Genomic DNA, 27,315 nt, shown 5'->3' on the forward strand with positions numbered 1-27,315 from the left:
TGTGATGTATATGAACTTCTAAAGGCTGTTTGATAAGCTACCACAATTAATTTGTCATTAGAACTGAAGATACCTTGGGTAAAGGGGCTGTGTCTGCATGGATAGAAAATTGGCTATGTTACGGTGTGGAGAATTGTGAAAAGGTGCTTTTCAGACGAAGGGGGAGTGCGCAGAGGTGTTCTCCAGAGGCTGGTACTAATGCCCCTTAATATACATCAATGATTTTGACCTGGCCTTGTGGGGCCATTTCCAAATTTGTGGATGACACAAAGTTTAGTAGTATCATAAACTAAGAATGTAATGGACTTCAAAGAGATGGCGATTGGCTGATGAAATAACCCAATATATGGCAAGTCAAATGTAACGCTGAGTTGTGAAGGATTAGAAGAGATGATATGAGCCAGAGGATACAATACTACAAAGGGTATAAGAACATTACTCAAGAATGTAAGTACATATTTTGAAACTGGTGAAGCAAATTGAGAGAGTGGTCAAAAATAAACTGACAGGAAGCTAGGGTTTATAAATAGAGACATGGAGGGCAAGGAATTTGTGATGAATCTTCATAAAAATATTACAAGAGGAGTATTTTGTCCAGATGGAGCGCACAATTTAGTAATGAAATGAGGTTTTGGTGAAGGTGAAGAAAAGATTTACCAGAAGTATTATGGGGGGAGGGAACGTCGACTCAGACCAGGAGAGGCCTGCGTTGGGCATTTTCATACCTTACAAGGTGCAGATAGAAAGCCTGTGTGGGGCGCCACTCCTCACACAGACACTAGAGCAATGTGTGGTTAAGTGCCTTGCTCAAGGACACAAACAGGCTGCCACAGCTGAGGCTGGAACTAGCGACCTTCAGATCACTAGACGAACGCCTTAACCACTTGGCCACATGCCCAAGAGACCACGTATTACAGGGGTGGGAACTATATGGAAGTTGGAGGTTTTCTTAGAACAGAAAATATTGCGAGGTGGTATGTAGGTGATTGACAAAAGTGACAGGATTTTTATTTTACATACAGTGAGTAAGTTGGATTTGAAAAGCATTAAATTTTCACTGTGGTTTTGCACTGGTTTCCCTTTGTAAAAAGTCAATATATATGTAAACACGTGAAGGACTGCAGATGCTGGAAATCCAAAGTAACCCACACAAAATGCTGGTGGAATTCAACAGGTCAGGCAGAATGTAGGAAAATTAATAATCAAATTCTGACCAAGACCCTTCTTTCAGAACTGAAAAGGAAGGGGGAAAACACCAGAATAAAAAGGGGGTGGGGGTAGGGAAGGAGGCTAGCTGGAAGGTGATTGGTGAAGCCAGGTGGGTGAGAAGGATAAAGGGCTGGAGAAGAAGGAATCTGATACGCGAGGAGAGAGGAGCATTGGAGAAAGGGAAGGAGGAGGGGACCCAGGGGCAAGCGATAAGCAGGTGAGAAGAGGTAAAAGGCCAGAGTAGGGAATAGAGGAAGAGAGGAGGGGAGAGAATCTTTATTTTTACTGGAAGGATAAATCTATATACATGCCACATGCACAAAATGCTGGAAGAACTCAGCAGGCCAGGAGGCTTTAATGGAAAAGAGTAACCAGTCAAAGTTTCAGACTGAGAACCTTTATCAGGACTGGGGGGTAAAAAAGAAAGAAGCGAAGTCAAAGCAAGAAGGTGGGGTGGGGGGCCTTCCCACTTGGTGTGTGTTGCTTGGATTTCCATCATCTGCACATTTTGTTGTGCTACGTTTATGCCATCAGGTTGTAGGCTACCCAGATGGAATATAAGGTGTTGCTTCTCCACCCTGAGGGCGACCTCATCTTGGCACAAGAGGAGGCCATGGACCAACGTGTCAGAATGGGAATGGCAATCGGAATTGAAATGTTTGGCCACTGGGAAGTCCCACTTTTGGTGGATGGAGTGGACGTGCTCGATGAAGCGGTCCCCCAATTTATGTAAACTCTTACTAATGTAGAAGAGGCCACATTGGGTGCACCAGACACAATAGATGACTCCAGCAGATTCACAGGAGAAGTGTTGCCTCACCTGGAAGGGCTGTTTGAGGCCCTGAATGGAGGTGGTGAATGGGCAGGTGTGGCACTTGCTTACAGGGATAAGTGCTGGGATGGAGAATAGTGGGGAGGAACGAATGGACGATGGTATCACAGAAGGAGTGATCCCTGGTTGAAGGGGTGGTAGAAGCTGCGGAGGATGGTGCGTTGGAGCCTCATGGGGTGGTAGGTAAAGACGAGGAAGTCTGTCACTGTTGAGGTGGCCAAAAGATGGAGTGAGTGTGGATGTTTGGGAAATAGAGATGTGGGTGAGGGCAACATCAACAGTGAAGGGAGGGAAACCCCATTCTTCAAAGAAAGAGGAAATCTCATGTCCTGGAAAGGAAAGCTGAGATATCCTATTAGAGTTTGGAATGATCTCTCTGGGTGGGGTAGTACTACGGGCAGATTCAACTGAAGCTAGTGCCATATCTGAAAACAGAATTTGTAGGGCTGGCAGGAGAGGGCAGGAATGGGACCTGCTGAAATTGTACTTGGAATACAGCAAACAGACTGGTCTCTATCTGAAACAAGGGCAATTCTTTACCTCCAACAAATGCTGCCTGACCTGCTGAGTTCCTCCGCAAGATTCTTTGTTGCTCCGGATTTCAGCATCCGTAGTCTCTTGGATCTCCAGTGATAGAAGAAATCTATTTGCATAGATACCCACAAATAGAAATTTGAGTTGTGTTCTGTTTGTATTTGAGACAGAGAAACTGGAAGTATTAGAACCTAGAACAATAAACACTGTGCTGCAGGAATGCAACAGGTCAAGGAGTGCGCGTAAGTAATTGTTGAATCTTTGGCTGCAACCCTGCTTCAGGATTATATTTTAAAGGTGCTGTCAAGAGTGCAGGAACAACTCCATTGTTCTTTTTTCCAACAGTGCCATGAGGTGTTACATATTGGTCTTCCATAGCAATGCACAAAACAGTGGAGGAACTCAGGTCAGGCAGCATTTGTGGAAGGAAACTTGTAGTCAATATTTTGGTTTGAGACTCTTTATCTGGACTGAAAGAAGGGAAATGGCCAGAATAAAAAGGTGGAGGGAAGTGTGGAGCAAAGTGATAGATGGATACAGGTGAGAGGGATGATGGGCAGGTGAGGAGTCTGGGAATGATATCAGAAGCCGTTATGTGAGAGGTGAAGTGACAAAGGGCTGTCTGGTGGAAACTGGAATAAAGGGAAGGAGGTGGGAAGGTGAACTGGTGGGAGGAGGTGTGGATGATGGGCAGAGGGAGGGGGAGAGGGAAGATGGTGTGTGGAGACGAGATGGATCAGGAGGGGAGAGTAGAAAGGGACAAAGAGGACAGGTAGGAGAGCAGTAACCAGAATTTGAGAATTTGATTGGAGAAAACCCCGGCAGAATGTGAGGTGCTCTAATTGTGAAGATATATTGGTGTGGGAATGGATTGTAGAATTAAAGTGGCTGGGCACCAGGCAAATCAGGATGCTGGGATGTGTAGTGCAAAGATTTTACATTGGGTCTCACCGATATGTATAGGAGGTCACACTGGGAGCACTGGATACAGCAGGTGACCCCAAGTGACTCGCAGGTGAAGTGTTGCCTCACCTGGAAGGACTGTTTACGGTGCTGAATGGTAGTGAGGGAGGTGTTGTAGGGGCAGGTGTGACACTTGTCCCACTTGCAAGTCATAGATCGGGAGACCACTTCATTGAACATCTTCACTCTGCCACAAAAAGTGGGATATCCCAGTGGCCACCCATTTCAATTCTACTTGCCAATCCCATTCCAACATGTCAGTCCATGATTACCACCACTTTCCACATGAACTGCTCCCTATCCGACTTCCTTGTCCACTCGTCCCTCCCTGGCACTTATCCTTGCAAATAGGACAAGTGACACACCTCCTTCACTACCACACCAACTGCTACATGTGTGGCTTCCTGTATAAGAGACCCGATGTAGATTGGAGGCCCCTTTGTTCAGCATCTTTGCTTCATCCGCCACAAAAAGTGGGATTTCCTGGTGGTAATCCATTTCAATTCTACTTCCCATTCCCACGCCGATGTGCCAGTCCATGCTGCCTCTACTGCCTAGATAAGGTCACATTCAGGTTGGAGGTGTAACACCTTATATTCTGTCTGGGTAGCCTCCAACCTGATGGCATGAACATTGATTTTTTTTTTGACATTCTGGTAATTCAGCAGAGGAACATCTGGAGAAACTTCTGAAATGTCTGCTTTGCTGCCGCTGCTACTGTGCGATTGAGAATCTCCGGAGACGAAGGCCCCAAATCCTCAGCTTTGCGTATCGCTTGTTGCCGGGGCTGGGGTCGAAACGTTCGACAGAGATAGTGCTCGGTGCTTGGTGTCGGAGAGCTGGTCGGAATCGGAGTTTTTCGGATGGACTCAGAGTCGGACTGTGGTCGGATGCTTCCAGGATGCTGCATCGGCAAGTTGGCGGTGCTGGAGGTTTACCGTCTGCGTGAGATGATGGGACTTTCGAGTGACTCTGAGACTTTTAATGTGCCATGGTCTGTTCTTATCAAATTATGGTATGCTTTGCACTGTTGTAACTATATGTAAGGGGGTTTCGTCTCTTATGTTACTGTGTAGGCTAATTAAAATGGCTTCTTTGTTATGTTATACTTGGGAATGCTTCTTTGTTATGTTAAACGCTGAGAAAGACCTTTCCGCTAGCAGTTTGTTGAATCAAGTTACTGATGTTATGAACCAATTGGGATAGTTGTTATGTTTTTGGGTATTTGAAGATGCTGTATGCGCGGGGTTTTGGGGCAGAAGGCGGGAGAGAGGGACAGAGGATGAACCAGGTGCTGTGATGTCCACTAACAGGGTCGGACCCTGAGGGGGGCGTTCGGCGAGGAGAGGAGATGGAGACGGACTCGTGTAGAGCGTCTGGTCGACCACCGCTGTTGGTCCCAGGCGGCTGGTCGAGGTGGTCCGAGGGGTCGAAGGAAGAAGAAGAAGGGTCTTGAGCTCCAACTTTATTTTGTGCATGAAGAGATTGAACTTTGATAAGTGTGGCGCCTTTTATTTTCCTTTTATATTTTATTCTCTATTAATCATATAGTTCCAGTAATATCTATAAACTAAATCATTTAATCATATCTGGTGTATTGTCTGTTATTTGGGCGGGGTGGGGTACCTCACACAGCATCCACACAAACTATTACCCAGTTTGGCGGGGCCGAGGGCTGTTTCCCTAGACGACAGCGAGCCGAGCGACCCTGAGGGTGGCCGGCAGGGGGGCTACATATATGTTATAATTATGTGGCTTTTGTTAGTTTTCAAGTCGGTTTGTCATGTGTTTTCGTGATATCATTCTGGAAAAACATTTTTATTATTCCTTAATGCATGCATTACTAAATGACAATAAAAGGGGACTGCGTGTCCTCAATCATAATCATAATTGCCCACCTCCACCACCATTCCCCTTTTGTGTTTCCCTCTCGCACCTTCTCTTCTCACCTCCCACTGCTGCTGCTCCCCTTCCCGTTCTTCCATCGTTTCTGTCCTCTCCTATCAAATTCCCCCTTCTCCAGCCCTTTACTTCGGCCCCCCCCACCTGATTTCACCTATTATCTGCCAGCTTGTATTATTTCCCCTCTCCCCCCCCCACCCCATAGTTTTATTCTGACTTCTTCCCCCTTCCCTTCCAGTCCTGATGAAGTGTCTTGGTCCGAATCGTTGACTGTTTATTCCCATCCACTGATGCTGCCTGACCTGCTGAGTTCCTCCAGCACATTGTGTGTTGTGAAATTTTGCTTTCCGCCAGCATTACAGTGCAATACATGAAAAGCTGAGGAGGCTAGTGCCCGTGATGGGGCTGGCTGAGTTTACAACCCTCTGCAGCTTTTCCCGATCCTGTGCAGAGCCCCTCTGTACCAGGTGATGATGCAACCAGTTAGGATGCTCCCTGCGGTACATCTGTAGAATTTTGCTAGTCTTTGTTGACATACCAAATCTCGTATTCCTCAAACCAAATCTCTTCAAACTCTTCATGAAGTATAGCCACTGGTGTGCCACCTTTGTAATTGCTCAGGATAGATCTTCAGAGATGTTGACACCGAGGAACTTGAAACTGCTCATCCTCCCCATTGCTGTTCCCTTGACGAGGACTGGTGTGTGTTTTCTCAACTTCCTCTTCCTGAAGTCCAGTCAGTTCCCTGGTCTTGCTGACATTGAGTCCAAGATTATTATTGTGGCTTCACTCAACCAGCTGATCTGTCTCACTCCTGCACGCCTCCTCGTTACCATCTGAGATTCTACCAACAACAGTCGTCATCAACAAATTTATAGTTGGTGTTTGAGCTGTGCCTTGCCATACAGTCATAGGTGAAGAGAGAGTAGAGCAGTCGGCTAAGCACACATCCTTGAGGTGTGCCGGTGTTGATTATCAGCAAGGAGGAGATGTTACTTATGATCCCAACTCACTGTGGTCTCCTGCTGCATGGGGAGGTACAGAGTCTTAGGCTTTCAAGTACTCAGGGTATAACAGCATTAAATACCGATCTGTAGTCAATAAACAGTAGGCTGATGTAGTTATTGTTCTTGTCCAGGTGGTCCAAGTTAGAGCCAGTGAAACTGTATCCGCTGTAGACCTAGTGTGGCAGTAGGCAAGATGCAGCAGGTCAATTGCTCTTCCCAGTAGTTCAGTAATTTCTCTTCAAGTATTTATGGAGTTGCCGTTTGGAAAGTTACCAGCGTATCTAATCCTTCCATTCTCCCAGAAGAGTTTTGGTACAGCCAGCAAATAAAAATCCATTCTGCAAATTGGCAAATGTTTATATAATACCACAGTCATACAGCACAGATGCCGTCTCTCCAATCCCTGCTGTCAATTGTCCTATTAATATTAGTCTCATTGACCAGTATAATTCTATTGCTTTTCATGCCTAGGATACATGTAATATTCTGTCAGCTGTTTCAGGTGAGGTGCAGTTAATTTTGTTTTTTTTTGATACCTGAACTGTGTGTTTTGAAATACATTTTCTGAAAATGTCCATTATTTGTGCTCTGGAAATTCCTCTGAGCGGGCAAGACCAATTGTAGCTTTGGGAATGGCAAGCAGATACTGTAGCTCTAGTTGCCCACATGGGTGCAGAGTAGTAGGCAATGTGTGGACAGAGGGATATTGTACCTGACAGGTAGAATTGAATTGTCTGCTCTCATTAAACATTTGCCATTTTACCAAGGGTGAGAGCCGCTACCAAGTCACTTGCCGCAGTCCCACTGTAGCCGTTGAGCCAATTGGCTGCCAGCCTGGAACTCTCTCAAGCAGAGTCCTTAATTGTTAAAAAGACCCAGCTGTCAGGAATTTAAAAAAAAATAAACTTGCCACCAATCTCTCTCTCACTTTATGTACCCATCACTTGGCTTTTTGTTTCACCCATTTTCAGCTCTTTCTCTCTATCCTGTGCTTTGTGCACTTTCCCCTGTTTGTGTGTGCGTGTGTGGCTTTTCTGTATCTCTTCTCTGCCCCTCTTGCTTTGTCTGCCTCTCTTCAACCTCTTGCTCTACCTCACCTACCTACTTGTATCACTGATTTCAATCCACTCCCTGTATCTCTCCCTACACCACTTCCTCTGTCCCTGTTTAATTCTATATATTCATATCTCTCGTTTTTCTAACAGTTCGTCACACACAACACAGCCTGCACTTCTTTTCACTTCATCTCTCTTTCACTGTTCCTCTGTTTGTCCGTCATTTGTTTTTCTCAGCTTCTCTTCTCTTTTAACAGCCTGTCTCGCTGAATCTGTGCCTTTGTCTCTAAATTTTCCATTTGCAGGCTCCTTTATACAATAAAACTGCCCCCAGTGCTGCAGACAAAACCTTTCAGTTGAAAATCTTATGCTGTTATGCTCTGCCCTCTTTCTCTAACATGTTCCCTCATTCTGTCTTTGTATGTCTCTCTCCCCATAGCTCTACCTTTGATTCTTGCTCTATTGACTTTCTCTCTTTTTTCCCCTGCATCTCTGCCTCTACCTCTTTCATTTTCCCTAGCTCTTTCCTTTCTTTGCCTTTTATTTCTCTTAAGTTCCGCCTCACATTATTTTCCTCTCTCTCGGTTTCCCTCACTAGTTCTTCCTCTTCATACTCTATTATGCTTTAATATTTGGGTCGATGATTTGACCCATGAAGTTAGTAGAACCTCTGGTTCTCACTGGGTTGAGGGCTTGGCTTCAGGGAAAGGAATCTGTCATCCACCCCCAACAGTGACATCAGCTTCACAGAGCGCGAACAGCTCTGAGTTGCTGGAGAAGTGTCAATCTGGAATCTATGGTGCAGGGAACCTCAATCATTATGTATTTCATAAAGCAAAGAAAGAAAATACCAAGGAGCTCGAGGGCTGAGCTTGGGGTGTACATTCATTCCCAGATCGCCAAACTTCTGTGATCCTTGCAATATCGATCATCTTAATCGGATCCAAATTTCCAATCCCAGTCCTCAGAGATTCTTTTGATGATCCGCTACCTCTTGGACCTCCTCCATTCTGACAGGTCAGCCCGTTGGGAGAGATTGAAAGCGGGTGTTGCAGAGGGGTGGGAACTGGAGTACCAGGGCAGCTATTGGAGTGGTGTGGGGGAAGTCGATGTTCAGCCTCCATACAAAAGCATGGAACTAACGTTTAGAGGCGCAGCTACTGTGGATAAGGCAAATGAGCTCGGCATGGATCGGCATGTGGAGTTACCATATTATAGCTGTTGGTGAGATTTGGTTACATGTGGGGCAGTACTGGCAGCTCAGTGTTAAGACCATAAGATATAGGAGCAGAAGTAGGCCACTTGGCCCATCGAGTCTGCTCCACCATTCAGTCATGGGCTGATCCAATTCTTCCAGTCATCCCCACTCTTCTGCCTTCTCCCCATACCCTTTGATGCCCTGGCTAATCAAGAACCTATCTATCTCTGCCTTAAATACACCCAATGACTTGGCCTCCACAACTGCTCATGGCAACAAATTCCACAGATTTGCCACCCTCTGGCTAAAGTAATTTCTCTGGATCTCTGTTCTAAATGAACGTCCTTCAATCCTGAAGTCATGCCCTCTTGCCCTAGACTCCCCTACCATGGGATATAACTTTGCCATGTCTAATCTGTTCAGGCCTTTTAACATTTACATGTTTCTTTGAGATCCCACCTCATTCTCCTGAACTCCAGGGAATACAGCCCAAGAGCTGCCTGACATTGCTCACACTGTAACCCTTTCAATCCTGGAATCATTCTCATGAACCTTCTCTAAACTTTCTCCAATGTCAGTATATCCTTTCTAAAATAAGGAGTCCAAAACTGCACACAATACTCCAAGTGTGGTCTCACGAGTGCCTTATAGAGTTTCAACATCACCCCCCCCCCATTCTTATATTCTATGCCTCTAGAAATGAATGCCAACATTGCATTCGCCTTCAGCACTGTGTCAAGCTGGAGGTTAACCTTTAGGGTATCCGCACAAGGACTCCCAAGTCCCTTTGTGTCTCTGCATTTTGAATTCTCTCCTCATCTAAATAATAGTCTGCCCGTTTATTTCTTCCACCAAAGTGCATGACCATACTTTCCAACGCTGTATTTCATTTGCAAGTAGACCCATTTCTGCAGAGAACTGAAGTCAGTGTGGAACTTCAGGTCAGGGTTTTCAAACGAACCTTGTAAAGGAAAAAAGAGATATCAAAGATGGAAATAGAGCTGTTTCCGAAGACGCAAGCAGAGGAGTCACTGTTTAGTGCTGTCGTAACTTCGCTCTGCCCCTTTGTTTCTTTAGTTTCAAGATGATTATGGAGAGGGGTTGAACTGGTCCCAGGTTGAGACTCTAAATTGGAGAAAGGACAGCTTTGATGGCATCAGAAAGGATGTGACAGGTATGGATTGGGATAGGTTGCTTTCTGGTAAAGGGATGCGCAGTAAGTAGGAGTCCTTCAAAAGTGAAATATCGAGAGTATGGAGTTTATACATTCCTATTAGAATAAAAGACAAGGCAAACAGAATTACAGAACCTTGGATTTCAAGGGATATTGAGGCCCTGTTTAAGGAAGAGGTGAATAGCGGAGAGGTGCTTGTGTGTAAGAAATGCAGAACGACGCATAATGGAAATTAGGAGGGCTAAAAGAATGCGCAAGGTTGTTCTGGCAGACAAGGTGGAGGAGAATCCCATGGAATTTTCCAGATATATTGAGCAAAAAGATAGTAAGTATTTGGATAATAATGCGGTAAACTGGATTAGCAAATTCGTGGATCACACCAAGATTGGGAGCATAGTGGACAGCAAGGAAGGCTGTCAAAACATGCAATGAGATCCAGACCATCTGGAAAAATGGTAGGTAGAATTTAAAGCAGGCAAGTGTGAGGGCAAATTTGGGGGGACAAACCGGGGTAGACATGTACAGTGAACAGTAGGGCATTGAGTGTGAATACATAATTTATCCACCAAGCACCTCCTCTTCTGTATTTCAGATATGGTTCATTACCTCACAAGTGTTTTGCCTCATTTCTATAGACTCTGTGTCTGTCTCCCGAGAGATAATCTATTTAAGATTCCCCCCCACCCATCTCTTTCAGCTCTGTGTAGATGACCATAATTCCTTGGAAGTAGTGTCACTGGGAGAGGGAGGGACCCACCTACCAACCAACCAACCAAACCTTTGTTTGACCCAACACTGAATGACATTTGATATGCTAAAATATTTAAAAGATCAAGACAATTTCATATTTACAATGCTTCCTTTGAACTATACACCACCTTCACACCTGCCTGTTTGTACCCATACTGCCCAGACACACAGAAATAAATCAGCATTGTCTGGTCTTCCAATTAACCTGGTTCCTGGTTCTTAAATTGAATCCACAGCTCAAATTTGCACCTAAAGACTGGTAGCTGAAGTTATTTGCTATATGGAATGGATGGCTTTTTTTTTGCGAAGTTTGCAGATGATATGAAGATGGGTGAAATGGCAGGTAGTTGTGAGGATGTAGAGAGGCTGCAGAAGGACTTGGACAGATGAGGAGAATGGGCAGTGAAGTGGCAGATGGAATACAGTGTTGGGAAGTGTATGGTCATGCACTTTGGTAGAAGTGAAAAGGGTTGACCATTTTCTAAATGGAGAGAAAATACCAAGAAACTGAGGTCCAAAGGGACTTAGGGGCCATGTGCAGGATTCCCTCAAGGTTAATTTGCAGGCTGAGTCTGTGGTGAAGAAGGCAAATGCAATGTCAAGAGGACTAGAATATAAAGGCAAGGATGTAATGTTGAGACTATAAAGCACTGGTGAGGCACCACTTGGAGTACTGTGAGCATTTTGGGCCCCTTTTTTGAAGTCTGTCATGAGCCTTGTGGCCCATCAGGCCGGTGTTTATGCCAGTTTTCATGGTGTGAAGCGACTGAGAGTACAAGACCCCCCCCCCCCTCAGATAGGATGCCAGCTTATCCCCCCAGCATTTTTGCTGGTACCCATTCTCAGCTGGGTAGACTGGAGCATTGTATGGTTAAGTGCCTTGCTCAAGACACACGCTGCCTCGGCCGAGGCTTGAACCCACGATCTTCAGATCACTAGTCCAACACCCTAACCACTCAGCCACGTGCCACACTTTTGGGCCCCTTATCTTAGAAATAATATGCTGAAACTGGAGAGAGTTCAAAGAAGGTTCACGAAAATGATTCCAGAATTGAATGGCTTGTCATATGAAGAGTGTTTGATGGCTCTTGTCCTGTATTAGCTGGAATTCAGAAAAATGAGGGGTGACCTCATTGAAATTGATTGAATGGTGAGAGGCCTTGATAAAGTAGATGTGGAGAGGATGTTTCCTATGGTGGGGGAATCTAAGACCAGAGAACACAACCTCAGAATAGAGGGACATCCTTTTAGAACAGAGACGAGGAATTTCTTTAGCCAGAGAGTGGTGAATCTGTAGAATTCATTGCCACAGGCAGCTGTGGAGGCCAAGTCTTTATGTATATTTAAGGTAGAGGTTGATGTATTCTTGATTGACCAGGGCATGAAGGGATACGGAGAGATGGCAGGAGATTGGGGCTGAGAGGAAAATTGGATCAGCCATGATGAAATGGCGAGCAGATTTGATGGGCCAAATGGCCTAATTCTGCCCCTATATCTTATAGCTATATGTGCTAACCGCCCCCCCAGAAATGCTCTAATAGTTGGTGAGGCCAAATTTGGAATACTATGTGCAGTTCTGGTCATCTATGTACAGTAAAGAAATCAATATTATTGATAAAGAGAAATTTGCAAGGGTGTTGTTGAGACTTGAGGACCAGGGTTACAGGGAAACATTGAATAGGTTAGGACTATGTGCCCCTACGCTCTAGGGCATAAGGGAGTGATTTGATAGAGGTATTCAAAATTATGAGGGGTATAGGTAGGATAAACACAAGCAGGCTTTTTTCCACTAAAGTTGGGTGAGACTAGAACCAGAGGTGATTGGTTGAATATTTGAGAGGAACCTGAGGGGGTGCTACTTCAATCTGAGGGAGGTGAGAGTGTGGAGCAAGTTTACCAGTGGAAGTGGTGGAAACTGCTTTGGTTGCAACATTGAAGAGAAGTTTGGATAAGTACAGAGATGGGAGGGTTAAGTAGGGCTATGGTCCAGGTACAGGTTGAAGGAACAAAGTAGAGTAACAGTTTGGTATAGACTAGATGGGCCAAAGAGCCTGTTTCTGCACTGAAATGCTCTATGACTCTATGCCTATGCAGGCATTTTTACCACCTTCCCTTACAGATGGTTAACAAACCTCAATCCCAAGCATCTGCTTGGGACCCTGCTTAGTATATTGATGTTTCAGACCTATGACTGATTAATAATGGGTCTCCAAACTCTTCAGTCTGTTCCTTTGTGGATGATTTATATATACACTACATCATTTATGATGTGGGTCAGCACCATCTACGCTTGGCTCTGCTCTGCTCCTCACTGCATTTCACAGTTTCTTGTCTTCATGAATTAGGAAAACTTTGTGAAATAATTACGGAAGAAAAAAAGTGTCTTCTTGAATCGTTGGATGTGTGAGATTCCCATTTGAGACTGACCTGAAGTGCTGTGTCTATGGTTCAGTGATAGAGCCATTGATACTATACAGACAATTATCTTCACTCTCAGCTGAGTGATTTTTGGTCTCCATTGGATAGGACTGTCTGGGACTTGTGTGATTACTTTAGCTGTTTGCACAAACCACATGTCTATCATTTAGTCACTAACCTTTGGACTCTATCATTGTTGGTAACAGTCTTTTTTAAAATCTTTGTTTTGGCATTCCTAATAGGATGCTTGGGCTTTTTATATGTTTCTGAACTCACTGTGGCAAGGCTAACACATGAACAGGAGTAGTTATGAAGTTTTAGGTCTTTTTCTTTATGTTCAGAAGCAGATCAGTGCATTGAGGTTGTTATACAGGAGGAGGAGGAAGCCATTAGAACCTGGAACACCAGGAAGAGGACAACTTCAAGAACACAATCTTACCCCTCCGGTAAGTGGTGATAGTGGAGAGTTATCTTTCTGGGCTGGAGGCCTGTGATCAGTGTTGTGGGTGTTGGGTCTGGAGTGCTACAGGTATCAGTTTTGGGCCCTCTGTTACTTATTAAAGATTTGGATGGGAATGTAGGTGTCACAATTAGAAAGCTTCTAACTGACACCAAAACTGGTGATATAATAGTTAAAAAAAAAAGGTGGTCTCAAGCTACAAAAGGATATTAATTAACTGGAAATGTGGGCAAAAGAATAGCCAGATAGAATTTAAATCAGACAGAAGGGACGTGATGCATTTAGGTAAGGAAGACCAGGGCGCAACGTAGAGTGAATGGTTGGACCTTACAGAGATTTAGGTAGAATTCTGGAACACTGGAAAGGTGCTGAGGAGGTTTTATAGCATGCTTGCATTCATTGGCTGAGGCACTGAATGCAAGAGTTGGGATATCAGGTCATAGTTGAGAATAATATTGGAGTGCTGAGTGCATTTCTAGTCACTACATGACAGTAAAGATTCAGCTAGAGACCGTGCAGGTAATGTCTGCAACGGAGAGCTCAGGCTGTGAGGAGTAAGGAGGTTAGATGGGCTGTTTTCTCTGGAGCAAAGGAAACTGAGCGGTGACTCGATAGAGGTATATAAAATTCTGAGAGGCAGAGATGGGTTAGACAACCACAGTCTGCTTCCCATGATAGGGGCAGGTCTCAGGTAAGAGGGGGAGAAGATTTAACGGGGATCTGAGGGGTAAACATTTCACACAAGCAGTAGCTGATCTCTGAAATGGACTGCTAGAGGAGATGGGGAGGCAGGAATAGTAACAGCATTTAAGAACCATCTGGGCAATTACTTGAGTGAGCAAGGCAAGGGATGTGGAATGAATGTGGGAAAGTGGGATTTAGCAGTGGTGTGATTGCTCAAGTTGACTATGATCTCACAAGGGGTTATTCCCTTGATGAAGGATGCCTGTGAATGACGTTATTTAATATGGGGTGGCTGAGGCACAGGGTCCTTGACGGATTGGGACGAGGGTCCAGTGGCATAGCATCCGATCTGACTGGGGAGCCTTCACTGTCATTGTGATGTGTCGTCATCTTCCGCCAGCTCCACCGATCAGGTCTTGGTTGGTTCGCTTTTTGTCCGGAATGTCCCCCATGACCTGTCCGTCATGGAGACCTGCCCAGGTGCTTAGCTCCAAATGACATTGCTCCCCACCGTGCCAAGGTGGTGAACGTTGGAGATATAGTGTAGATAGGTACAATGGACAACATGGACTCACGCTACACAACTCCCTGACTTGATAATAGTATAGAACCACTTAGTATTGTTTCTCTCTTCATCACTGAAACTAGCCTCCCCTCTATGGGCTCTGTCTATTTCAGTAAGGCAGCTGCTATAATCAAAAACACTTCCTTCCCTGGACATTCTCTCTTCTTCCCTCTTCTATCGGGCAGAAAATACAAAAGCCTAAAAGCACGTGTCACTAGGCTTCTACCCCACTACTATAAGACTATTAAATTGTTCCCTTGTATAATAAGATGGACTCTTGACCTGACAATCGACCTTATTATGATGTGATGAATATTCACTTTCCAGGGCCCAAGAGGCTCCTTGCCCGTCTCAGCTTTCTAGCACAGTGGCATCATGTCCTTTCCAAAGGGTCAGTGCTGTTGGTGATAAAGTTAGACTTTCAACAAATATTCTTTGCTCAGCCTTTTGTTGTAAATAAGAACCAGCCTCCAGTTCTTAATGCTAATTGCAAGCAGCAATCAGTTTGAAGTTGGATGCTTAGCTTTGCAAATAGTGTTACAGTATATGAGCAGTTAGCACGCAGCAGGTGGCTGCCTGCTAAGAGGTTTGCTTTGCAAAGTGAAGTGACCAAGAGATTTGTTATCTGCATTAGCCAGACTCAAGTCACTTCGCACATCAAACATGGTTGCAAATTGGGATGTTTGTGTGCTCAGAGGGCCAGCCTCACAGCATTAATTGTGGATATTTGGGATCTCTGTCATCAGAAGTTTTAAGACCATCTGTTTGAGTTACTTTGTCCCAGCAAAGGTATCTGGAAAGCATCACATACAATAGAAAATGGGGAACAAGAAATGTTTGATAGCTCTGGGTCTCTACTCACTGGAATTCAGAAGGATGAGGGGGGAATCTCATTGAAACCTTTTGAATGTTGAAAGGCCCAGACAGACTTGATGTGGAAAGGATGTTTCTCATGGTGAGGGAGTCTAGGACAAGAGGACACAGTCTCACGACAGAGGGGCATCCATTTAAAGCAGAGATGTGGAGAAATTTCTGTAGTCAGAGGGTGGTGAATTTGTGGAATGTGGAGGCCAGGTTGTTGGGTGCATTTAAGGCAGAGATTGATAGGTTCTTGATTGGACATGCTTTCAAAGGCTACAGGAAGTAGACTGGGGCTGAGGAGGGGGTAAAAAGGATCAGCCATGATTAAATGGGGGATCAGACTTGATGGGCCAAATGATCCATCAAATTCTGCTCCTATGTCTTATGGACTTGTGGTCTAAAATAGTATAAATATCAGAAAGATGGGGAGGGGGTTGTTGAGACTGACAAGGAGAACAACCAAAGAAAGAACTAGAATTCATTCCTTAAATTTCCATTTCTGTGACAGAGAATTGATCGTCTGTCACTCGTTTGTATGTTTTTCTAGTTAGTAAGGATTGTACTTGTGTTTGGAAATCCATTGTAGTTTGTAAATCTTTTGTAATTCAGAAATCTGTGAGTGTTAAACATGTGTTAAGAGCTATTCATCTAAATTTAAACCTCTATCGTTAAAAATAAAATAACTATTTAAGCTACTTAGTTGGCTGGAAGTATCTCCTCCTTGGTAGGGAGGAGGAAGCAACCACTAAAGCAGTGGGTATTGGCAACTAAACCTCACCTCAGAGGCTAGACAGGGAAATAAGTTGGTCCTCGAAGAGTAGGTGGATGCAGCAGAACTTTCCTATAGTGAGAGTATCCATAGATACCTATATTGGATGGGGCTTAAAATCTTTAGAGTTTTGGGCTTTGTGGACGGGGAACCAAATACCATCACAATGGTCTTGCACCTTATTGTTAATCTGCTCTGCACTTTCTCTGTAGCTGTTGCAGTTTATCCTGCATTGTTATTGTTTTACCTTGTTCCACCTCAACGCACTGTGCAATAATTTGATCTGTATGAACAGCACGCAAGACGAGCTTTTCACTGTAACTCAGTACACGTGGCAGTAATAAACCGGTTTCAATTGTAACAGTGCAGTTCCCTCTCAGTGATGTGACAGTGCTGCATTCTCTCAGTATTTCCATTCCAACAGTGCACACCCCCGCCTCGTATATAATGGTCTGGTATTAGTCTGCTTTAATCTTCAATGCTTCACTCAATGGCAAGAGCATCCTTTTTTTTAAAAGAGTACCAAGACTAAAAATCCTACTCAGTACTCCAGAAGTCATCAGTGGTCATTTTTTCAAGCCCCAGGAACAAGTGATCCTAACAACTCTCATGGTGATTTGGAAGTCTGAGGCTAGAGCAAGGTGTTCAAATGTAATTGCCTTTCAACTACACACATGTATATCGATCCTAAGAACTTTCTACAGGGACACAATTGAGAGCATCCTGACTGGCTGCATCACTGCCTGGTATGGGAACTGTACCTCCCTCAATCGCAGGGCTTTGCAGAGAGTGGTGCGGACAGCCCAGCACATCTGTAGATGTGAACTTCCCGCTATTCAGGACATTTACAAAGACAGGTGTGTAAAAAGGGCCCAAAGGATCATTGAGGACCTGAGTCACCCCAACCACAAACTGTTCCAGCTGCTGCCATCCGGGAAACGGTAACGCAGCATAAAAGCCAGGACCAACAGGCTCCGGGACAGCTTCTTCCACCAGGCTATCAGACTGATTAATTAATTCTGACACAATTGTATTTCTCTGTTATATTGACTGTCCTGTTGTACATACTATTTATAGATTACTATAAATTGCACATTTAGATGGAGATGTAATGTAAAGATTTTTGCTACTCATTTATATGAAGGATGTAAGTAATAAAATCAATTCAATTCAATGCAGCTAAATGAAAGTGTTTCTGCAGGTTCGAAGTACAAAATACAGTACATACAGTCACACAGTACATATAGTTAAGCTAGCACATACAGTCATGAAATGGCGTTAGCACAAATCCCTGAAGATTCATGGTGTATAGGATGTTGAACTGGAGCCACATTTCTCCAAGAGCAAACGCGCGGGAGTTCCTCGTCTCACACTGGGTCAGCCGCAGACGAGGGGAAATCAGCTTGTCTTGCACTGGGTTAGCTGCAGATCAGGATCAGAATCACTTTATTGCCAGGATTCTGTGGCTCAGTGCCAAGTAGCAAACAGGACAATACCACAGCAGATAACAGGATAGCAACCAACAATTTGCGAGACAGTGCAAACAGCAATGAGCAACCAACAATAATCAAACTTAAATATATCTGAACAGACTCAATAATTATCAACAGAACAAGGAAAGCAGGGAAAAACCATTTTTAAAGGATGTGGAGAAAGAACAGAGTATTACACCTGAGTGAGTGTTGGGGATCTGGATAGCTACAGGAAAGAAGCTTCAGAGATGACATGTAGTCCTAGTGGTGATAGACCTGTAATGCCTCTCTATTGGCAATTTAACGTCAATAGCTGACAGCCGATGATCTCCTTCATTGAGTGGGCCATTTGGGTACAGCTAGCTGGGTTAACTTGCTGTAACAATAGTGCTAAAGGCAAAGCTAAAATCTACAAGCAAGATCCTCACATAGGTGTTGGGGGAGTCCAAATACTGAAGGTTGTAATGAAAGACAGAGAGGAGGAGATGATGGTAACCGATATGAGTTAGATAGTGGGGAAATGGGGACTGGTATCCAGATAAAGCACTGAGTGAATGGACAGCAAGGGTAATGGGAGATGGGCACTGGGAGGATTGGAATAGATGGCACAGGGAATGGGTAGGGTTGAGAAGGAGAGCAGGGAGAAATGGGAACTGGTGTTTAGAAAGGAGAATGGAGCGTGGGCTAGTACCAGCTGAAACCTGGGGTGTGGCCAGGTGCCTGTCAGGTGGGGTGGTAAAGGACTGAAATGAAAGGGTGGGGGTCAGTACAGGAATTTGATGGTGGGGGGGCAGAAACAGAAAGGAAACTCAGTGGTGGAGTTCAAGGAGAGGGAAGGCCTTGGCTGTAGGGGATTAGGAGAAGGGTAGTGAAGGGCTTGGGAACTGAGGAAGGAGGTGGGTACCTGTAACCATGCCAATGGGGTTTGGCACACAATGTTAATCACATCCACCTGCTGTATTGTGTCAAATGTTTCCTTATGCACATAGGTGCCTTTGCAATTCCACATGTAAGGGGTTTCTTCTTTTATGTTACTGCTAAGGCTAACAAAATGGCTTCTTTGTTATGTTATAATAAAATGGTTTCTCTGTACTGTTAACTGCTGAGACAGTGGTTCTCTATAGCAGCTTGTTTGGGTTATAATTACTGATAATGGGAATTGTATTCATTTGCTAACCAATTGGGATAGATGTTATACCTTGTGTGTGAAAGCTATTGTTTTCGCGGGCTTTGGGCAGAAGGTGAATGGGGACAGAGAGAGGAGATGCGATGCTGTAAGCTGGGCGACGGATTGGACCCCGAGCGGGAGTCCGAGGCCCAGGGTCTTTGGCGAGGAGAGGGGACATGGACAGACTCGAGTAGAGCGTTTGGTCGATCACCAAGGGTGGTCCCCTTCATGAGCCGGCGGAGTTCGGAGGACATCGACTGGAGGAAGGGGGACCTGGTTCTGTAAAAGCTCCAACGATGTGTGCACGAACTGGTCAATAATAATGGCACCTTTTTCTTTTTTTTAAACAGTTAAGCAGTTCTTATTTTGTTCCTTTACTATCTACATAGCCAAAGTAAGATTTATAAAGTGTAGTCATTTAATCGCATATGGTGTACTGTCTGTTATTTGGCAGGGTGGGGTACATCACACTGCATCCACACAAACTTGATTACCCAGTCTGGCAGGGCCGAAGGCTGCTTCTCCTAGATGAAAGCGAGCTGAGTGAGCCTGAGGCTTACCAGGAGGCTACACACATTTTCCTGTTCATTTTGTTATAAAAGGAGTGTTGCTTTATTGTGCAAGCAGACATTTTTTAAATTACATGGACCATTATTCTTTCGTTTGAGCCACCTTGTTTTACAATGTGTTGATTTGGTCATTAATTCACTGCTCTTGTGAAAATGGCCCCTCATAAAAATTAGTGAAGCTCTCTGTTCCGTAGAATTGTAATAAGACATCCTCGCTCTTGCAATAAAGGTCAATGTACAGTTTGTCTTGTTAATTGCCTGTTGTACTGGCATGTTGGCTTTCAGTGCCATGTACTGTACAAGACAAACACCCACTCAAAATCAATGTCCCACCCTTGGCTTGTATTTTTCCACATTATACTTGTGTTCTTGCACATTCAACCTACTTATCTAGATTCCCTTGAAATTTGTGTATCCTCATAATTACTTACAGTCCCACTTAGCATTTGCCAATAGTAGACTTAGAAATGGGCTCTTGGCCATATATTTGATGTATATTTTGGGTATCTGGGGCTCAAGCTCCAATCTCTCTTTATCACTACAGTCACATCCTGCATCTGCCAGCCTTTGTCAGTGAATTTGTAACCCTCTGTGTTATACCGTACTGTAACAGTGCGGCTCCCCCTCACAGTGTGGCGCCCCCTCAGGGCTGCCCGTGACGGTGCTGCGCCCCCTCCCTCTGTCCCTCTGTAATGCTGGTGAATGTGAAAATATCAGCTTAGCATTTCAGGTACACTTTGCCCAAGGGTAAATGTGTTTTCTCCTTTCAGATACTCACTTGGATTGGGTCTGAGGCCTTTCATCAGGATGGGTTTCGGCCCGGAACATCGACTGTTTACTCTTTTCCATAGATGCTGCCTGGCCTGCTGAGATCCCCCAGCAGCTTGTGTGTGGATTTTAGCATCTGCTGATTTTCTTTGTTTGTGACTCACTTGGATTGGTAGTTTTGGACTGGGTCTTGGTGTGTCCCATACATTCTGAAGGACTGACGGGGACTGTGCGATGTATAAATGCTAATTTCAGTTGGAAGGGACAACTGACAGACACAAGTTTTACAAGAAGCTGTACCTATTGTCAATTTTGAATTCTCATTGTTGTCTTGGGCTAGTCATTTTCTTTCAATGCGATGAGTGGTTCTCAGTACACAACAGTTTCTTCATCAGGATTGTATTGGTGAGCTTGGACTACAGCCAAGTACAACCACATGCCAGGGAGGAGTTATTTTGTGATATATCACCCAAAAGCAAAAACAAAGCAAAAGTAAAGCATTAAGATACTGTCCATGCAACCTATGGTGCACTCCAGCCCCCACCAAACATGAGTGCCAATGTTTGTTTTGTCAGTTATATTCATATTTTCGGATCTGAACTGATTTAGAGAGAGAGAGAGAGCACGAGAACAGGCTCTTCAACCCCTCTGAGTCTCTGCCAACCACAACCACCATCTACACCAGTCCTACATTAATCCCATTTTTCATTCTTCCCCCATTCCTATCAGCTCTGCTCCAAGCAAGCTCGGCATTTCTTACCCATCCTAATTTCCCTTGTGAAAAGAGGGCTGAATCCATTCTTGAAACACTGCTAAGCTTCTGGCCAAGGTATTCCCAAATCCTGATGTAGGGTCTCAGCCTGAAATGACAATTCCTTTCCTCCACACAGATGCTCCCAGACCAACAGAATTCCTCCAGTAGGCTGTTAATTGCTCCAGATTGTAGCATCTACAGTCTCCTGTACCTTGATTGTACTACTCCCTCGTCAAGTTGGAGGAATTTCCAGGATTTAGACCCAGCAATAATGAAGCACTGACAATATATTTCCAAGCAACACACACAAAATGCTGGACGAACTCAGCAGGCCAGGCAGCCTCTTTGGAAAGGAGTACAGTACAGTTGTTGTTTCGGGCCGAGACCCTTAATCAGGACGGGAAATATTTCCAAGTCAGGGTTGTGTGTGACTTGGAGGGGAGCCTGTGGGTGTTCCTACTCTCGCACTGCATTTATCCTTTGTAATGGTAGAGGTTGCAGATCCGGGAGCTGTTGCCTTGTAGCTGGGTCAAGCTGTGTGCCAGCAGTGGAGGAGTACTAATCAGGTGGGGTGCTTTGTCCTGGATAATGCCGAGCTTCCTGAGTGTGGTTTGTACTGAACACAACTTGGCCAAATGCAGAATTTTCATGTTCCTGACCTGTGTCACACCTGTGGAAAGTCACTGGGTTGTGAGGAGGTGAGACACTCACTGCAGGGTCACCAGCCTCTGACCTGACCGGTGGCCATAATATTGCTGTGGCAGACCCAGTGGAGTTTCCGGTTTCTGGTGACCGCTGCTATAATGATGGTGGAGGAATGGCAATGCTATTCCTTGCATTTTTATTTTCTGATGTTTTCTCATGATCTAGAAAGAGGCAACCATTAATCACACTTACTTCCTGCTCACCTATTTTCTCCCATATGCTCAAAAGCTGTAGATTATTTCTTCCCCTTCACCACCCCCACAACCAGTTTACTTATTGTTTTCCTGTACATTTGCTCAGTTATGACAGTGGAGATGCCTGGCAGGATAGTGGAATGCTCCTCTTGCTGGATGGGGAAGGCAGGGAGACCTCCAGTGTCCCAACTTTAACTACCAGCATCAGGGGTTATTTACAGTGACCAATTAACCTACTAAGTGACCCATCTTTGGGATATGAACCAAACACAGTTCAATGGGACTAACTGAGATGTGCAGCTTGGTTGGCTTGGATAAGTTGGGACAAAAGGCTGGTTTCCGAATTAATCTGGGACAGCAGGTTACTTGGTACACTGCCATCAGCGGATTCCTCACCAGTGGTTAATCAGCAATTGGAAGCGTGAGAAGATGTAGCTCTCGCAGGTTCACCGACTGCATATAGAAACATAGAAACATATACAAGGCATTGATTTGCAGCAGTTTGGTGCTTTGAGCAGTGGCCAATCAGCGATCAGAATTGATTGACAAAAAATAAATTAAAATAAGGCTGAGCGGCCATTCTTGGAGTGGACAGTGTTAGAGTGGGAATTTTGAGGCTTTAGCTTTTCAAGGCTTTGGAAGTTTGTGTAGGGGAACACTTTGAAACTAATGGCGCTATAATCACTGGATGCAAAGTAAATATGGAAAAGCATAGGTCTGGTTTGCAGGTTGAGATTCTAAATTGGAGACTGGCCAATTTTGATGGGATCAGAAAGGATCTGGTTATAGAGGAATGGGATAGGTTGCTTTCTGGCAAAGGTGTACTTGGGAAGTGTGAGGCCTTCAGAAGTGAATTTTGAGATTTCAAAGCACATATTTAGGGTAAAGATAACAGGATTGGGGAACCTTGATTTTCAAGAGATATTGAGGCCCAGGTTAAGGGAAAACAGGTGCATAACAGATGGGAACAAATGAGCTACTTGAAGAGTATAAGAAATGCAAGAGAACACTTAGATTAGATTAGATTATGAGGACACTCAGTCCTCGTTTATTGTCATTTAGTAATGCATGCATTAAGAAATGATACAATGTTCCTCCAGTATGATATCACAGAAACACAAGACAGACCAAGACTAAAACTGACAAAAACCACATAATTATAACATATAGTTACAACAGTGCAAAGCAATTTGATGAAGAGCAGACCATGGGCATGGTAAAATAAAAAGTCTCATAGTCCCGATAGCCTCATCATCTCACGCAGACGGTAGAAGGGAGAAAAACTCTCCCTGCCATGAACCTCCAGCGCTGCAAACTTGCCGATGCAGCACCCGACCACAGCCGACTCTGAGTCCGTCCGAAAACTTCGAGGCTCCGACCAGCCCTCCGACACCGAGCACCATCTCTGCCGAGTGCTTAGACCCCAACCCCGGCTGCCAAGTGACAGGCAAAGCCAAGGATTCGGGGCCTTCCCCTCTGGAGATTCTCAATCGCACAGTAGCAACAGCAGCAAAAGCGGCATTTCAGAAGTTTCTCCAGATGTTCCTCCGTGCTTCTCACATCCATTCTCCATCGAATCAGGATTGTGCATGGCATCCTACTTGACAAATAACAGATATTCATTCTGGAGTGGCTGCTGCACACTGCGTTGCGTTGCCATCTTCTCTCTCTCAAGAAAGAAATCAGAAGGGATAAACGATGCAAGAAGTTGCCCGAGCAGACAGGTAAAGGAGAATCCTAGGGGATTCTACAGATATGTTGAGAGCAGAGTTTTCAAGGGACAAAGTTGGTCCTCCAGAAGATCCCGATGGTAATTTGTGTGTGGAGATGGGGGAGATCTTAAATGGATTTTACTTGGAAGTTGGACACAGAGTCTATAGAATTGAGGCAAAGCAGCAACAAGGTCATGGACCTTTCGCAAATTACAGAGGAGGAGGTGTTTGCTCTCGAGGCAAATTAAGGTGGACACATTCCCCAGTGTCTAACAAGGTGTTCTCTCGGACCCTGTAGAAGGCAAGTGCAGAAATTACAGGGGCCCGAGCAAAGATATTTAAATCATCCTTAGTGACAGCTGAGGTACCAGAGGATTGGAGGACAGCCAGTGCTGTCCTGCTGTTTAAGAAAGGCTCTAGAAATAAAGCTGGAAATTATAGGCTGGTGGGCCTGACCAGTAGTAGGAAAGTTATTGGAAGGTATTCTGAGGTACCAGATGTGCAAGTATTTGAATAGACATGGACTGACTAAGGATAGTCAGAATGGCTTTATGCGTAGCAGATCACGTCTAACCAACCTTGGAGTTTTTAGGTGAAGTTATCAGGAGTGCTGATGAAGGCAAGGTAATGGATATTATTTACATGGACTTTAGCAAGGCATTTGACAAGGTTCCGCATGGGAGGTTAGTCAAGAAGGTTCAGTCGCTCGGCATTCAAGATGAGGTAATAAACTGGATACAGATAAGTGTGAGATGTTGCACTTTGGTAGAACCAACGAGGGTAGGTTTTACACAGTGAATGGTAGGGCAGTGAGGAATATGGTAGAACAAAGGGATCTGGGAATACAGGTCCATAATTCATTGAAAGTGGCGTCAAAGGTAGATAGGGTTGTGAAGAATGCTTTTGGCATATTAGCCTTCATAAATCAAAGTAATGAGTACAGGAGATAGGATGTTGTGTTGAAGCTGTACAAGACCCCTGAGGACCAATTTTAAGTATTGTGTGTAGCTTTGGTTGCTGACCTACAGAAAAGATGTGAATAAGGTTGAAAGAGTACAAAGAAAATTTACAAGGATGTTGCCTGGTCCAGAAGACCTGAGTTATTAGGAAAGAATGAATAGGTAAGGACTTTATTCAGAATCATGTTTAATATCACTGGCATATGTGAAATTTGTTAACGTTATGGCAGCAGTACAATGAAATACATGATAAGTAAATAAAGAGGAAAAAAACTTTAAGTGTATATATGCTAAAATAAAGTAGTGCAAATAAAAAGTAGTGAGATGATGTTCATGGGTTCAATGTCCATTTAGAAATTGGATGGCAGATGGGAAGAAGCTGTTCCTGAGTCACTGAGTGTGTGCCTTCAGGCTTCTGTATCTCCTTCCTAATGGTAACAATGAGAAGAGGGCATGTCCTGGGTGGTGAGGGTCCTTAATGATGGATGCCACCTCCCTAAGGCACCACTCCTTGAAGATGTCTTGGGTACTATGAAGGCCAATACCCATGATGGAGCTGACGAATCTTAAAGGTTTCTGCACATTACTTTGGTCTTGTACAGAAGCCCCCCTCATACTAGACCGTGAAGCAGCCAGACAGAATGCTCTCCACAGTACATTTGTAGAATTTTTTGAGCATTTTAGTTGACAAACCCAAATCTCCTCAAACTCCCAATGGAATATAGCTGCATCGATATCTTGGGTCCAGGTTAGGTCCCCAGAGATACTGATTCCAGGAACTTGAAATTGCTGATCACTTCTGATCCCTCTAAGGATTGATTTGTGTTCCCTTGTCTTACTCTTTCTGAAGTCCACAATCAGCTCTATGGTCTTGCTGATGTTGAGTGCATGATTATTGCTGTGACACCACTCAGCCAGCTGGTAAATCTTGCTCCTGTAAACCTTCTCATCTCCATCTATGATTCTGCCACAATGGTTGTATCATCAGCAAATTTATAGATGGCATTTGAACTATGCCTAGCCATAGAGTCATGGGCATAGAGAGAGTTGTCGTCGTGGCTATCCCTCGAGGTCGAGGATGATGGTCTTCATTCTGCACAGAGCAAAGATGCCTGTGCATGTATTTGTTTAACGTGTACTTGTTGTTGCACTCCAAGAAGCCCACGATACTTCACAAATCAACCAACTGATTTCAATGGCATGGAAACCACGGCGATTGGAGCTGATGGATTTGTTGCAGCCTTCATCTGCCTTCACAGCCGTTGAGTTCGAAGTAACTTTGTCTGCCTGTTCCACCGTTGAGGTCTTGGTTGGATTGTTCTTTGTCAGGGACCTCACCCTCAACCTTACTGCCATGGGTGACCCTACCAGGAGCATAGCTCCAGACAGCATTGCTCTCGGGATCACAGGACCACACAAGCTTCTCCACCACGACAAGGTGACAATCCATGAAGAAGATAGAGAAAGTAGAACAGTGGGCTAAATACGTATCCCCGTGATGCGCCAGTGTTGATTGTCAGCGAGGTGGAGATGTTATTTCCAATCTGCTCAGATTGTGGTCTGCTGGTTAGGAAGTGGAGGATCCAGTCTCAGAGGGAGGTACAGGTTCTGTAGCTTTCTGATCAGGACTGTAGGAATGATGGTGTTAAATGCTGAGCTATAATCAATAAACAGCATTCCGAAAGGGGTATTTGCATTGTCCAGGTGATGCAAGGCCATGTGGAGAGCCATTGAGATTGCATCTGCTGTAGACCCTTTGTGGCAATTGTAGACCTATTATTCTTTGAAACATTGAAGATTGAGGGGAGAATCGATAGAGGTATACAAAATTACAAGGGGTATAGTTAGGGTCAATGCAAGCTGGCTTTATAGAAACATAGAAACATAGAAAATAGGTGCAGGAGTAGGCCATTCGGCCCTTCGAGCCTGCACCGCCATTTATTATGATCATGGCTGATCATCCAACTCAGAACCCAGCCTTCCCTCCATACCCCCTGACCCCTGTAGCCACAAGGGCCATATCTAACTTCCTTTTAAACATAGCTAATGAACTGGCCTCAACAGTTTGCTGTGGCAGAGAATTCCACAGATTCACCACTCTCTGTGTGAAGAAGTTTTTCCTAACCTCGGTCCTAAAAGGCTTCCCCTCTATCCTCAAACTGTGACCCCTCGTTCTAGACCTCCCCAACATCGGGAACAATCTTCCCGCATCTAGCCTGTCCAATCCCTTTAGGATCTTATACGTTTCAATCAGATCCCCCCTCAATCTTCTAAATTCCAACGAGTACAAGCCCAGTTCATCCAGTCTTTCTTCATATGAAAGACCTGCCATCCCAGGAATCAATCTGGTGAACCTTCTTTGTACTCCCTCTATGGCAAGGATGTCTTTCCTCAGATTAGGGGACCAAAACTGCACACAATACTCCAGGTGTGGTCTCACCAAGGCCTTGTACAACTGCAGTAGTACCTCCCTGCTCCTGTACTCGAATCCTCTCGCTATAAATGCCAGCATACCGTTCGCCTTTTTCACCGCCTGCTGTACCTGCATGCCCACTTTCAATGACTGGTGTATAATGACACCCAGGTCTCGTTGCACCTCCCCTTTTCCTAATCGGCCACCATTCAGATAATAA

This window comes from Mobula hypostoma, chromosome 9 (assembly GCF_963921235.1).
Source record: "Mobula hypostoma chromosome 9, sMobHyp1.1, whole genome shotgun sequence".
NCBI lineage: Eukaryota > Metazoa > Chordata > Chondrichthyes > Myliobatiformes > Myliobatidae > Mobula > Mobula hypostoma.